The sequence below is a fragment of the Rhinolophus hipposideros genome (genome assembly GCF_964194185.1).
Source record: "Rhinolophus hipposideros genome assembly, chromosome: 9".
NCBI lineage: Eukaryota > Metazoa > Chordata > Mammalia > Chiroptera > Rhinolophidae > Rhinolophus > Rhinolophus hipposideros.
Genome location: NC_138055.1, coordinates 19,551,637 through 19,564,963, shown reverse-complemented (window position 1 = coordinate 19,564,963; position 13,327 = coordinate 19,551,637). Strand labels below are relative to the sequence as shown.

At 42.0% G+C, this 13,327-nt stretch overlaps 1 protein-coding gene across 15 annotated transcripts in view; it reads right to left on the bottom strand.

The window, feature by feature from the left end:
• The window catches only part of ANKS1B (ankyrin repeat and sterile alpha motif domain containing 1B), a 915,638-nt gene that overhangs the window by 147,219 nt on the left and 755,092 nt on the right, over positions 1 to 13,327 (bottom strand). For 2 of the 15 annotated variants that reach the window (XM_081058243.1, XM_081058244.1), the window contains exon 1: positions 7,511 to 7,775. The exons of the other annotated variants lie outside the window; for them this stretch is intronic. The gene's annotated coding sequence lies outside the window, so the exon portion shown is untranslated. Of the gene's footprint in view, positions 1 to 7,510; positions 7,776 to 13,327 lie in introns of those variants that run through there. 15 annotated transcript variants of the gene reach the window in all.

The window sequence follows — 13,327 nt, the reverse complement described above, 5'->3', positions numbered from 1 at the left end:
TTCAACACCCAGATATATCCTAGCTATGTTCCTGAGCTAAAGAATGCTTCGGGATCCAGGAAGAAAAAGCAAATTATCTACAAAGGGTGTCTAGCTTCAGACTGCACAGTAATGGTGAATGACAATAAACAATGAAGTTATGGCTGCAAAATTATATGGGAATTAAAGCATAACACAAAAACATTATACTCAGCCATGATATTGTTCAATTATAAAGTAACAGGAAGACATCCTTAAACACTAAAACAAACAAAAACCTTTAGAAATGAAGTATCCATGAGTCTTTCTTGAAATAACAACAAAAAACAATTGACAATACAATCTATGCAAGTAAGGGATTCAAAGAACGCAGTCATAAATGGAGAAGCTATTCTAAAGGACTGGAAAACATTGGGTTTATTTTAATAGAATTAATACTAAGTAAGCAATTATGATTACAGAATAGAAAGTGTTATAAACATGATCAATATAAATTGATTAAAATTATTAGCTGAGGAAAGGGTTGGGAGGAGTGAGGGAGGTGTCACAGAAAAGCATTGACATGATCATGTTTTGAAAATTTGTAAAATATATGCGATTTTCTTAAAAAGGAGCCCCAAGTTGTATAATCTTCCCATAAAAATCTCAATCCATTCCTGCTCAAACTTCTTAAGTTTTTCATAACCATTTCTCTTAACCATAAGGGAAGACCTTTTAGGAAAAAAACTCTTGTAGTAAGGAGACAATCGTTAAAGTTCAACAATTAATTAGCTCTTCTTACTTTCATTTTTTTCTGCTGTTAACTATAAGAAAACAGATTTCAATACTTTTTATTTAAAAATAGCATCTTCAGTATGATTTGATTGTTGTCGTTATAAAGTATTTCTGTCTATTCACGCATTCATGTATCAACCCCTTCGTATAGATGTATAGAAAGGTGCCCTAAATGATATTAGTCTAATGTTAAAGTTGGTTATTTCTAGGTGGTGGTATACTTGGGGTAATTTTAAAAATTTATTTTATTATTTATTATGATCCCATATCAAAATATCAAAAATAACAAGAGCGATTATTTTTGCTTAAAAAATGCCACGATATTAACAGGTATTACTTTGGATGGTGAGCATTATGGGGAATTGTGATTTTCTTCTTTGTATTTTCCCATATTTGTAGAAATTCCGAAAAGTCTTTTACAATTTTATGTACTGCCCCTTTCTTTGTTTACTGCCCCTGCCCTAGTCCAAATCACTATCATTTCTCACCTGGACTGCTTTAATAGTCTACATGGTCCCTCTGTGTCTCTTCTTGTCCTAGTGTTACCTAGTTGTCACACAGTGGCCAGTGTATTATTTTCAAAGGTAGCGTTATTGCATGTCTGTTTTAAAGTCTCCATGTGCTCCATACTGCTTTTAGAATGACCCTTTGCCATGGCTGGCAAGGCTGACCTCAGGTGGCTGGGACACAGCCACACCGGCTGCGCTCAGCTGCCCAAACACCTGTGCTGCTTCCCAGAGGGCTTCTAGAGAGGAGGTTCCCTCTGTCTGAAACGCTCTCTGCATTTCCCCAGCATCTCGGCATGGCTGGTTCCTGCTCACCATTCAGGTTTCTGTTTGAGGGGCACCTTCTCAGGACACCTTCTCTGAACAACTTTTTAAAAGTAGCATCCTTCCCCTCCAGCACTCACAAGTATGTCACCCTGTTATGCGGCCTTCACAGCACTTACCACTATCTGAGATTTTCTCCTCCGTTTATTTATTTACATTTTTTGTGTCACTCCTCCCCCATGAAATATCTGCTCTAGAAAAGAGGAACCTTGTCTGTTTTTTTTCCCCCACTATTGTATCTCCTGCCCTAAGAATGGTGCTAGAAGACAGCAGACATTCAATAAATATTTCTCAAGTGACTAATACACACAGAGATTTGTTTCTCAGCTTAAAAACAAAGATTGTGTTTGCAAAGCTGTCTTTTAAGTCAGTTGTTTAGAATTCAGAATACATATTCCTTCAAATAAGCTACAGTAGAAATAATCATTAAATATCAAGGTTAGCCCACAAAAGTCTGCTGGACCCATAACAGGCTAAAATTCTGTACATCTGCAACAAAAATACTAGAAAATAACATGATGAATTATCATTGGATTAATATACAATTAAAAAGAAATATTTTAATTTATTTAAATATGGACAAATTACAATTATTATTTATCTTTCATATTGGTGGAGATATTTGTGGGTATTCTGAAGCGGACTTTGGAGCATTTCCAATGCCTGCAGATCTTTCTGGTCCTGGTTTTTAATTGCATAAAACCTCACTCTAATATTTCTAGATTTTGGGGCCGGGCCGGTGGCTCAGGTGGTTGGAGCTCCGTGTTCCTAACGCCGAAGGATGCCCGTTCGATTCCCACATTGGCCAATGGGCTCTCAAACACAAGGTTGCTGGTTCGATTCCTTGACTCCCGCAAGGGATGGTGGGCTGCGCCCTCTGCAACTAACAATGGCATCTGGACCTGGAGCTGAGCTGCGCCCTCCGCAACTATGACTGAAAGGACAACAACTTGACTTGGAAAAAATCCTGGAAGTACACACTGTTCCCCAATAAAGTCCTGTTCCCCTTCCCCAATAAAATCTTAAAAAGACATTAAAAAATTTTTTTTCTAGATTTCGCTCAACAGACATATCATCAGTACCACCCTGAAGGCTTATCAGTCATGACTTGGGTCCCTGCATCAAAAATGTAAAATAGGAAAGAGCACATCGATTTTTCTGGAGGTATTAGGAGAGAAGGGACTAGGGAAAGGGATATGTGATTTGAAAGACAGCTGAGCAATGAGAGGAGAGAAACAGTGATGAGCGGTCAGCAGAAGATGGTAAAGAGTAAGTTCCTCCTGCCAGTTACCAGTGAATTTCATTTTCCAAGACAGCTTGGTCCTGACTGGAGTAGTTCTAGGTGGGCAAAAGGAGGGAGAACCCGTGTGTAAATAATGTTGAAACTTGGGAGGAACTCTATGTTCCTAATTTGAAGCATTGTCTCAACTTTGGTTTGGCATGAATTTACATGACTAATCTACCAGGAGGTTGAAATAAATAGCATCATTCATATCAGGAGTACACACCAATCCTTGGGAGATATTTAGGAGGCAATGCCAGACTGGAGAGAAAGCTATACTACAAGAAAACAATTTGAGCCAATTATTTTTACACAAAGTTGACAGTTAAGACAGAAAAAAATGTCTTAAGAGCCAAGAGATACTGCATATGGTCTGCAAGTCTTTTCTGGAGAAATGAATCATGGAGATAAAGAGAAGCAGCTTATTCTTACAGTTACATTTTATATTTCTAGAAAAATAACTACAACATGGTCATGGTTTTTAAACATAGGGAAATGAGACTTTTTATGACCGTTACACAACACAAAACATACCACCAGTTGCAGTCACAACTCTGTGCAAGTTGCTCTCAAGTCTTAATTAAAACCAAAAACAGACCATAAAACGTATGGTTACCAAAACACTATTCTAATTGAAACGTGCTAAAATGACAGCATGCTCAAAGAGCCTTAAAATATAATTTTCTTTTTCCAAGTGTCTTCGTTTTAAAATGGCCACAAAACCTAGCCCTGACCAATGTTCTAGAGCTACAGAGCTGAGTACCATTTAAACATATGGCCAAACAGCGCTGAGATTATGGTGGGGTACCCACTGATCCCAATGAAGTCTTCCCATGCCCTTAGAAGGTGGCTATCTGCAGTGACAGTGGTGGTGAAAGATGGTAACCACGGGCGTCTAGGAATATCTCAATGCAGGATTGATTTTCCACAGCATGTCATTGTGATTATTCCAGTGAAGTTAGTAATTGCAGTTTAGTTAGAGTAAGTCCAGACTCCAAGAAATGGATCCATAAAAGCCATTTACCGAACAACTCTGTTTTGATATTTACCTAAAAACACTCTACGAAATATTTAATAACACAGGGGATGAGAACGTGCATTTTTGCTTCTTCCAGTTCAAGTCTTGTTTTGATCTTTTCTGAATTTCTTTCTGTTCCCATATGAGAAAACAACTAACAAATACCAGACTTGAGAGGTACACCCTAAACATAAAATTTTTTAGGGAATTAATCTTGGATTTTCATCTAAACAAGCTAATATAGTCTCACAATTTTTTAAAGGAAAAAAATAACTCAGCTTAACCATATTTTGCCTTCTAAAAACATCATCTCATGATTGATTCCATGAAGAGAAACCAAAAATCAGATGAATACGAATGGTTTTCATCTCACACTAGAATTGAAAGGTTAATTTTTACATGAAAATTACATCTACATAAAGATAGATTTCTGGAACAATACATTATTGACAGTTATGTGGGAAGATAAATGCACCCATGTAAATGTTCTTTCCCAAGCAAATTATTAAATATATTGACAGTATTGCACTTTGAAAATGATAATTTTAAAGAAATCAAATATTAAGACAAGCGTAAAGACATTATAGCTAATAGAACCTTTCACTCAAAGAAATATGTACACAACAATTTTTCCAAGGCTTATTGATATACACTGCTATTAAATTCAATGGCAAACATTTATGCTTTGTTATTGGCTTTTGTCCATGGAGGGAAAAAAATAAGTAACCAATTGATAAATTTGGATTCTGTCCACACTTCTGTTAATTACTGTTGGCCTATGGAAGACCTTGTACTTTGGTTACTGACTGGTATTGGTAGCTATAAATGCAAACCAAGTCTGAGTTACTGCTATAAATACAAAATGTGTAAAAATCAAACATATCTATGGAAATACAGCTATCTTACTCACGGCTATTAATGACTCTATTCAAGCAGATCGCCTAATTAATTTTGCTAATTGTTCACTTCTCCTGGGACATTAACTGACAAGATGGATATCACTGTGACATGTGTTGACACTAGCATCTGGTCAGAAATAGGGACATCAATAAACTCTACCCGGTGTTTCTACAGACTTCCGCCAATGCTATAAACGCTGACAATGCCAAAGCATTTATTTCAATGTAATATTTACAGAACATGTCTGCCTTTCATTTAGAAACAGGATACACCTTCAAAACACATGGTGCTCAAAAATGCTTGTTCAATGAATGATGCAGTGACTTGATAATAAATTGGGAAACATCTTACATTTAAAAGAGAACAATAATATCACAAATGATTATTGGGAATACCTTTCCTGCACAATGTGCTGTCTGCTAATTTATATCCTACTTAGAATATGCACAGTAACTTTAAACAAATACCACTGGTTGTTTTTTTTTCTGCTTTCCTTTTCAAATACCACTGTTTTAAAGAAAGCAATTCCCTAACGTGTCAGACCACGGTACCATACGCAGTAAATTAATAGACAATAAATGTATCAGAATTCAATACATAATGCAAATTTCGTTAAACATGCAAACTTTTACATTGTTAATAACTGTTCAACGATTATCATTTTAAATTGCTGACAAATGCACTTACACAGTTTTGTGAAAAACTAGTTGCAATATTTACTATCTTATTAAATATTGCACCATGCTGTATCTATATTTTAAAATTATTTTAATGGAGATTTCACCTCCAAGTAGAGGTGAACACGTTGTATTCCCTCTCTCTCTCTCTCTCTCTCTCTCTCTCTCTCTCTCTCTCTCTCTCTCTCCCCTCCCCTTTAGCAGAACTGTAATAAATATAGGGTCTCTCATTCCTGATACACAGATCTGTTGTCACTCCACTGTCATTAAGAAAAAACTATTGGTTCTACTAAAAGTGCCAAAGTGCATCAAGCAAAGTAACTCCAGTGCGCTAAAATTAAGTAATGGCAATTAGCAACTTCAGGACAAAGTTCCCATCCCTGAAAAAGGAACACGAACTCTTCACTGCTTTTCCAATATTATATTTCCCCTCTGTATTCTGAAGCTAAAAAATAAGTCTTTGCAACATGTTTTTGTGTGGCACTGCCACTAAGTATCCCAGGTAGCACGCATTGGGACCAGTTACTCCTCTCTCCTCTGTCTGAGTCCAGGAGGAGCACCGCCATCGCACCAAGCACTCACTAACCAGGCCTGACAGACAGAACAACAGAACACTACTGAAGACTTTGCAGTGGAATAAAGCCAACAGCAGTCATTATATCCTCGTTTGTCACAGAGCCATCAACACTATGGATTCAAATAACCCAGACACCACCGGCATCTCCTTGCCCAAGCTCATCGGCTGAGTACAAAGAACACAGGTTTGGAAGAAACCTCGCAGAGGTTTTCTAATCTCCTTTCTTCTCTTCCTTCCAGATCCAGACCAATTCCGAACCAGCTCTGAACTTTACCATGAATCTACCCGATTGTAAAAGACTCCCAAACAGAATTACAGACTGCCTTGGTAACTTGTGTCAATGTTATGAAAAGTGTTGAGTTGCACCTAAATTTTTCATGTTGCTCTTCCAACACTGTTTCCTCTAATTCTGTCTTTCCAGTTGCAAAAGTCCACAGAGCAAGCATACTAACCTACTGTGTCCAATAATCGTAAGGACCCCAAAGTTCATATGCCTGGAATCAGGGACTGAATTTTTAGTCATCTAAAACCAACATTGTATTCGGTCACAGAGGAGAAATAATAACGGCAGCGAGGACTAGCCTTCCTGGCTAATCTCTGAAAATGTACAGCCTTCGTGTATTGCCCATTTATTTTAGGGGCTTGTGTTAAAGACGGCTGATTTCCTTAGAGGAGAACAAAACAAACAAAAACCCGCGCTGGTGGCAGCGTCCCTACAAGAACAGCACCTCGTTTGGCTTTGGCAAGTTTTAGCCTGGAGTAAAATTACATGTAAGTTACAACCACGGAAATCGGGGTTTCAATGGAAACGCTGACCCGACCTTCACGAAAGCAGAAAATTGCAGTCTCTGCTGCTCTATTACTGCTTAAGGCGTAGCACTGGAAAGAAAGTCGGTGCCCACTCTCCCCTCCGATAAATCAATGTATAAAAAATGCGAGGAGAGAGGGCATGCTCAACGCCAACCCTCCCAGCGTCTATGCTTCCTGCTGTTCCTGAAAGGTGATGCAAAGCGCACCTGGAAATTACATGGGTTGGCGTGGCTTTCTAACACTGAAGACAAATGACCTTTGGAACATATATACTAATGAAAGTCAAACCATTTGGAAAGACATTCGGCAATTTATCGCTTCCAACTCCTCGCAACCCCATAAGGAGAAAAGGAAAGGGAAAAGGAGCCCAACCCGAGGGGGAAGACCAATGGCCAAACCACATTCGTGGTTTTTTTTTCTTTCTTTCTTTTTTTTTTTTTTTTTTTTAAAGGCAGCCCACACAGTAGAGACCAAAAGCCTAGGCTGCAACAAATGCCCCAGCAAAACCTTTCCGCAGCCTCCCCGGATTTTCTGAGTCGGCTCCCTCTGTTCTCGCTGCCCCGGCGGCAGCAGCACTTCTCGCAGCCGCATCTCGGCGAGCTGGCGCCGCGGACCGCGGGGGAAGCCGTGCCCCGCGCCTCCCCGGGCCGTGCCGCTACTCACCCGAGCTGACCCGCACTAGCGACGGCCGCGGCCGCGGGCTGGCTGCGAGCCGGGATCCGCGAGGGCTGGCGGGCTCCGGCCCCCGAGGACGCGGACATGTGGCTGGACCCTGCGCTCCCCTAGCCGTTGCCTCTGAGCATCTTTCTGCGGGGCTCCCGGCGAATGCGATCGACGCGGCGAGGGCGGGCGCGCCGAGAAGGGGCGGGAGGGGCGCCGAGCTGGGCTGCGCCGCGCCGCGCCGAGCGCCGGGCTCTCCCCGCGAGCTCCCCGAGCCCGCGCGCGCGCCCCCCCGCCGCGCCCGCCCTCCCCGCCCCGCCGCGCCGCGCGCCCTCGCACGCGCCCGGCCCCACGCAGCGCGCGCCGGCCTCGTCGGCGGCGACCGCCCAGCGCCAGCGGCGCGTCCTCCCCCGAGCGCCGTCTCCAGGGCGGCGGGGGGCGCTCTGCATTGTTCTGCGGCTGCTTCCCGGCGGTGGGCGGCCCGGGAGGGTGGGAGGTGTCGGCACAGTTGCCGGGGAGGGCTTACCGCGCAGTCAGACCCTAACTGCGAGAGCCACGCGGGCCGGGGCACGGCGTGCGGGGGCTGCGGGCGCCTAGCACCGCGGGCTGCGGGCGCGCGGGCCCGTCCTCCTCCCGCACTCGCTCGGGCTCGGCGCCCGGCGCATCCTGCGTTACTATGGATATCTGGCTGCTCGCCGCCCCCTCCTCGCGCGCGGAGAGGCCTCCGCAGAGGCGGCAGCCGGGCAGCTCCGCAAGCGCCCAGGTGACTGGCTGGACAGCGGCAGCAGCGGTGGCAGCCGCCGTCACTGCTGTCGCCACTGCTGGGGAGAGGAGGAGGAGGAGGAAGACGGGGAAAGGCAGGTTCTGCTCTACCCCGAGGCCACTTCTGGTTCCCTCCCACTAACCAAGCTGTTTCGAGTTCTCCACGCGAAGCCACAGCAGTCCCCAATATGTATGGACTGTTGGCACCGCCTGAGTGACTGGCGTTCCAGTTCTCAGAGGCGGGTGATTGGCTCCCAATAGACTTGGAGGGTCGGGGTTAAGATCTGGAGTAAGATTGTGATACTTTTGATGTCTGATACAGTTCAAACATCTTTCCCCGGTTTCCACCAAAGTTATCATTGTTCTACTACCAACAGTTGTAGATATCCACTTTGGTAAAGGAATCTCCTCAAAATGATGCCAATTACATGAAATTTTAAAAATCTGACCTGAAATGACAAGGTTTTTTCTTCTTTTTTTTTAATCCCAATGGTTTTTTTTCCTTGCTCTAACTAAGTAAAAATAATGTGTGGCTTACATACTGCTTAATACCATAATCTCTGAATGAACATCTCTAGCAACTCACATACTTCAGATCTTAGGTGGTTCAGTCTTCCATCCAAAAGTGGGAGTTGCCACTTAGTCTGGGATAGGGTTTCCAGATGGGAATTCCCACCTGTTCTCAGGAATTTTTTCGCGTTCCCGTCCCGAATCCCGAGATAGAAACTGCTTTCTGTTCTCCACAGTGAATCGTTTCCACAAAGTGACCGCCGATACTACTAACTACCTGGGTTCAAGGGGCCAATTTTCCTGATTTCCCGACCAACTTGTCATGGGATTTGGGAACGGAAAAGCAAAACCAATTTCTGAGAAAACGGGCGGGAATTCCCACCCGGAAACCCTAGCGAGAAATAGGAAAAATGTTAACAGATACATCGTGAGCAGTACATTTATGTCCCATTGTGGGTATTACTGGGTTCAAGGAGCCGATTTTCCCAATTTCCCCACCAGCTTTTCTCGGGATTTGGGAACCGGAAAGCGAAACAAATTCCTGAGAACAGGTGGGGATTCCCGCCTGGAAACCCTAGTCTCGGATAAGAAATACAGATAATAACCAACATCTGAAAATGAGGTAACAGCACCCAAATAGTCTGAAAAATAGATTGGAATTAAGGTACCTTAAGCAAAAGTATTTAAGGCAATGTATAACATTTTGATGAACTCCAAGCAGTACTAATAATCAACCTGTTGTTTAGGGTATTTTCACTTTCTAAACTTTAAGAGTATCCATTATGTTCTCACTTAACACTGTAGATAGGATCTTGGAACCACAGCGAAAGCTCCGGTAACAAAACCAGTTTTACCATCAGCTAATTAATATAAACAACAGTTAAATTCCTATGGCTTTATTATCGTTATAACGAAAGGATGTTATTCCAGGAGCTGCTACACATTTATTGCCTTAAAACAAAACAGATTTCTATCAACTGCAAAACATCAGGCACTAAAATAGAAATGTGAATCAATTCTTCTATAGTAGGTAACCTTTACTGAACACATATGGTTTGTCAGGCAACTGTGAATTATCTCATTTAATTCTCACAATTCTATGAGGTAGGCTTTATTAGTATCTTTACTTTTCAGACAGAAAATAAAAGCTTAGCAAGATCTGCATCTAGTAGTTATGGGACAACATTCATTTCCTTACACAAGAAACATAAATGTCCACTGTTTTGCCCACCTGCATGTCATTGTCTGCTTTTGTGATGTTCAGGTTAATAGTGTACTCTGAAATCATCCTTCTACCAATGGGCCGGACCAGGACATAAACCCAGGCCTGTCAGGCTCCAGAGTGTGAGCATTTAACCATATAGAAACCACTTCTCATTCACATAAGGAGTTCATGAAGCTTTTTGATTTTATGTCTTGCATAGAAAAAGAAACAAATTGGACACGAACTACTTTCTTGAACAGAGCATGTTTGGATAACTCTGTTGTTGTTTTTTGTGATCAGTGAACTTTCAGTGGGTTTGGAAGTCAGGCCACTTATTTCTATTTGTCACTCTGCAACCCAAACATATGTGCCTTGAGATAGAATAGGTGATTTCTTGGTTTCCCAATCATATGAATGACTGAAGGACATCACTCTCTTCTGGCTACTGTTCTCTGGCAAATATACTGGATTATCTCAAAGAGACGTCATTTGTTAGGAATGAACTACGGACTCTTTAGGAAGCAAGCATGCTATCATTTTTGTATGGTGCTGAGTTCTGTGCACTCTAGAGTAATTTGGGGTCTACAGGCCATTTTGTGTCTGCATCACCTCTAGAGAATGATGGAAATCTAATTCTCCGTCAGCGTTTCTGCTTGGCTAGTGAAAACTCCTTGAGGGAGCTAGGAGGGAAGTTGCTGTCCATGGTGGATGTTATTGATATTCCATTCAGCTTAATCTGCTTACACATTAAATACTAGAGTCCTGGAAATTACCCTGAGCACAGCACTAACAAAATTTGGCCATAACCTCCAGATACGTGTATTAAAACACAAAGGTCTTATGAGTGTAATCACCTACTGGTTGGAGTAAAAACATTAGTTCACAGAAAAATGACTTTTTAGGGCACTAAAATAGCCCCTCCTTATAGTTGAAATTTTAGATATTTTAAAGTTCTAGAACAGTATATAAGGATATAAGAGATTATCTCCTGAACCTCTCTTATTGCAGAAAAGGAAACTGATGCTTAGAATAATTAAGTCACTTGCCCAAAGCCTTACCCGAATTAGAGGCAGGAGCAAAACCATTAATACTTTCCACTTGAACTGTTCAGACACTTACCATGATACTATGTTACTCCAGGATGCTCAATATCAGAACTATCTTTTCTGTCACTAATCTTATTTTTTTATTAAAAAAAAATTAGTCAAGTTCCGTTTTATGTTATTTAAAATATGAATAATATATAGCCTCAATTTCTTTAATGTGGGGGAATCTACATCCTATTTTTAATACTCTGGTTATATTAAGTAATATATTATTCCTTAAAAAACAAGACACTTTAGAACAGAATCTTACAGTACCAATTTCAAACTTCCTTATATTACCAATGAAAGGTAAAACATTCATTCCATTATAGGTCATCAAGAATGCAACCCCCTCCAACATAAACTGCTTATTTAAGAATAGCAATTTTATATCAGAAAGGACTAACATTTGGGATTCCCAAATTTCCTGCATTCTTCTTTTGCATTAAAAAATTATCCAGAACATCGTGTTGAATATTCTACTTTCATAGAGTTTAATAATGGTGGTAACTTTTCAAAGAAATATACAACACACTTATATTAGTACTTTTATACAGATTTAGAGAACTAGAATTACAATAATTTGTTCATTTGTTTGGTGGTAGTATTATGCAATAGTTAACCTTCCAATTTTGGAATCAGACCTATGAGTTCAAGAAATGGCTATTGCACTTAATAGCTTTGTGATCTTGATTAAGTTACTTACCTTTTTTGAGGCTCACGTTTTCAATTGTAAAATGAATATGATAATAATGGAAACTACTTCATAGAGTTGTGGTTAGGAGGAAATGAGATTACTCATGGGTGGTGGTCTTTTTGATGTGCCAATTTGGCTAGGTTATAACCCCCAGTTACTCAAGCAGACACCAATCTAGGTGTTACTGTGAAGGTATTTTGTAGATGTGATTAAAGTTCATGATCAGTTGGCTGTAACTCAGAGAGATTATCTGAGGTAATCTGATCCAATTAGTTGAAAGGATTTAAGAGCAGAACGTAGGCTTCCCTGAAAAAAAAGAAACTCCATCCAGGGAATGTCTGGTCAAGATGGCAAAGTAGGTAAACACTGTACTTGCTTCCTCTCATGACCACATCAATTCCAACTAAACTACAGAAGAACCTTCATTGAGAATTGCTTGAAGTCTAGCTGAACTGAAGTCCTACAACTAAGAACATATAGAAGAAGCCACCTTGACACAAGTAGGAGGGGTAAAGACACCAAATGGGCTGGTCCCACACCTACATGTGACTGTTAAAAATTTGGAGGAACATTTCAGCTGTGGGGAGGAATATTTCAGAGGAGTGAGGGGTCCCAGTTCCATACCAAGCTCCCCAGCTGAGGGTGCCAGTGCGGGGAGAGAAGTCCCTATTACTTTTGGCTGTGAAAACCAGCAGAGATTGTGGCTGGGTGAGACAGAGGGCAACTGCACTCACAGGCACTCCTCTTACAGGGCCCATACATGGACTTACTCGCTGACAGACTCATTCATTCTGAGCTACAGAGCTTGGGAAGCAGCTCAAAAGGTGCCAGGGATATATGGGGGAGGAATTGAGTTGTCTGGCTGCACAGTGAGGGCTTAGAGGGGCAGCTTTCCCCCTGACAAAAGTTTCTTAGTTTCTTAATTGAGCTCTCCTTGCATTGGTTTGCAGATGCAGGTGGTCACCATATCCGAGCCTCCATCAACCTAGCTAACAATGTTCATCCACCTTGTCCTCAAGATTCCCTGAGATTCTACCCCACCCAACCTGCGGGCCCATCCAAGCCACTTCCAGTGGCTTTTCCATACAAATGGCCAGTCTTGGCTCATGCTGCAGACTTTTCTAAAATCTCTCAAAGGTTCACACACCCCAAACAAGCAGCATGTGGCTTTGGTATGTCCCGTACCTCTTGCTAGAACATCCCTAAAGCCTGGCACTAGCAGGAACTGGCCTCTGTCCATGGTTTGGCCTCTGGAGGCACCTCCAAACTCAGCATGGGTGATGGCCATTTGTGATTGCTTTGTGGCTCATGCCAGGTGGCTCTAGGCAGGGCACAGGCTGTGGCTAAATTTGGCCTGCAGCAAGGACCATTCCAGGAGGCCCAGGGCTAGCATACCTAGTAGCCAGCTTTGGACCAAGCTGGAGCATCACACAGCCACCTCCAAGAACAACATACCCAAAGGACAGACTGGGCAGGCACCAGAGCCCTGCTAAAGCAGATACTGCTTCCAGCCACTTCACAACAGCTCCTCCACTGTAGTCACGGCCAGTCCTCAAAACTAA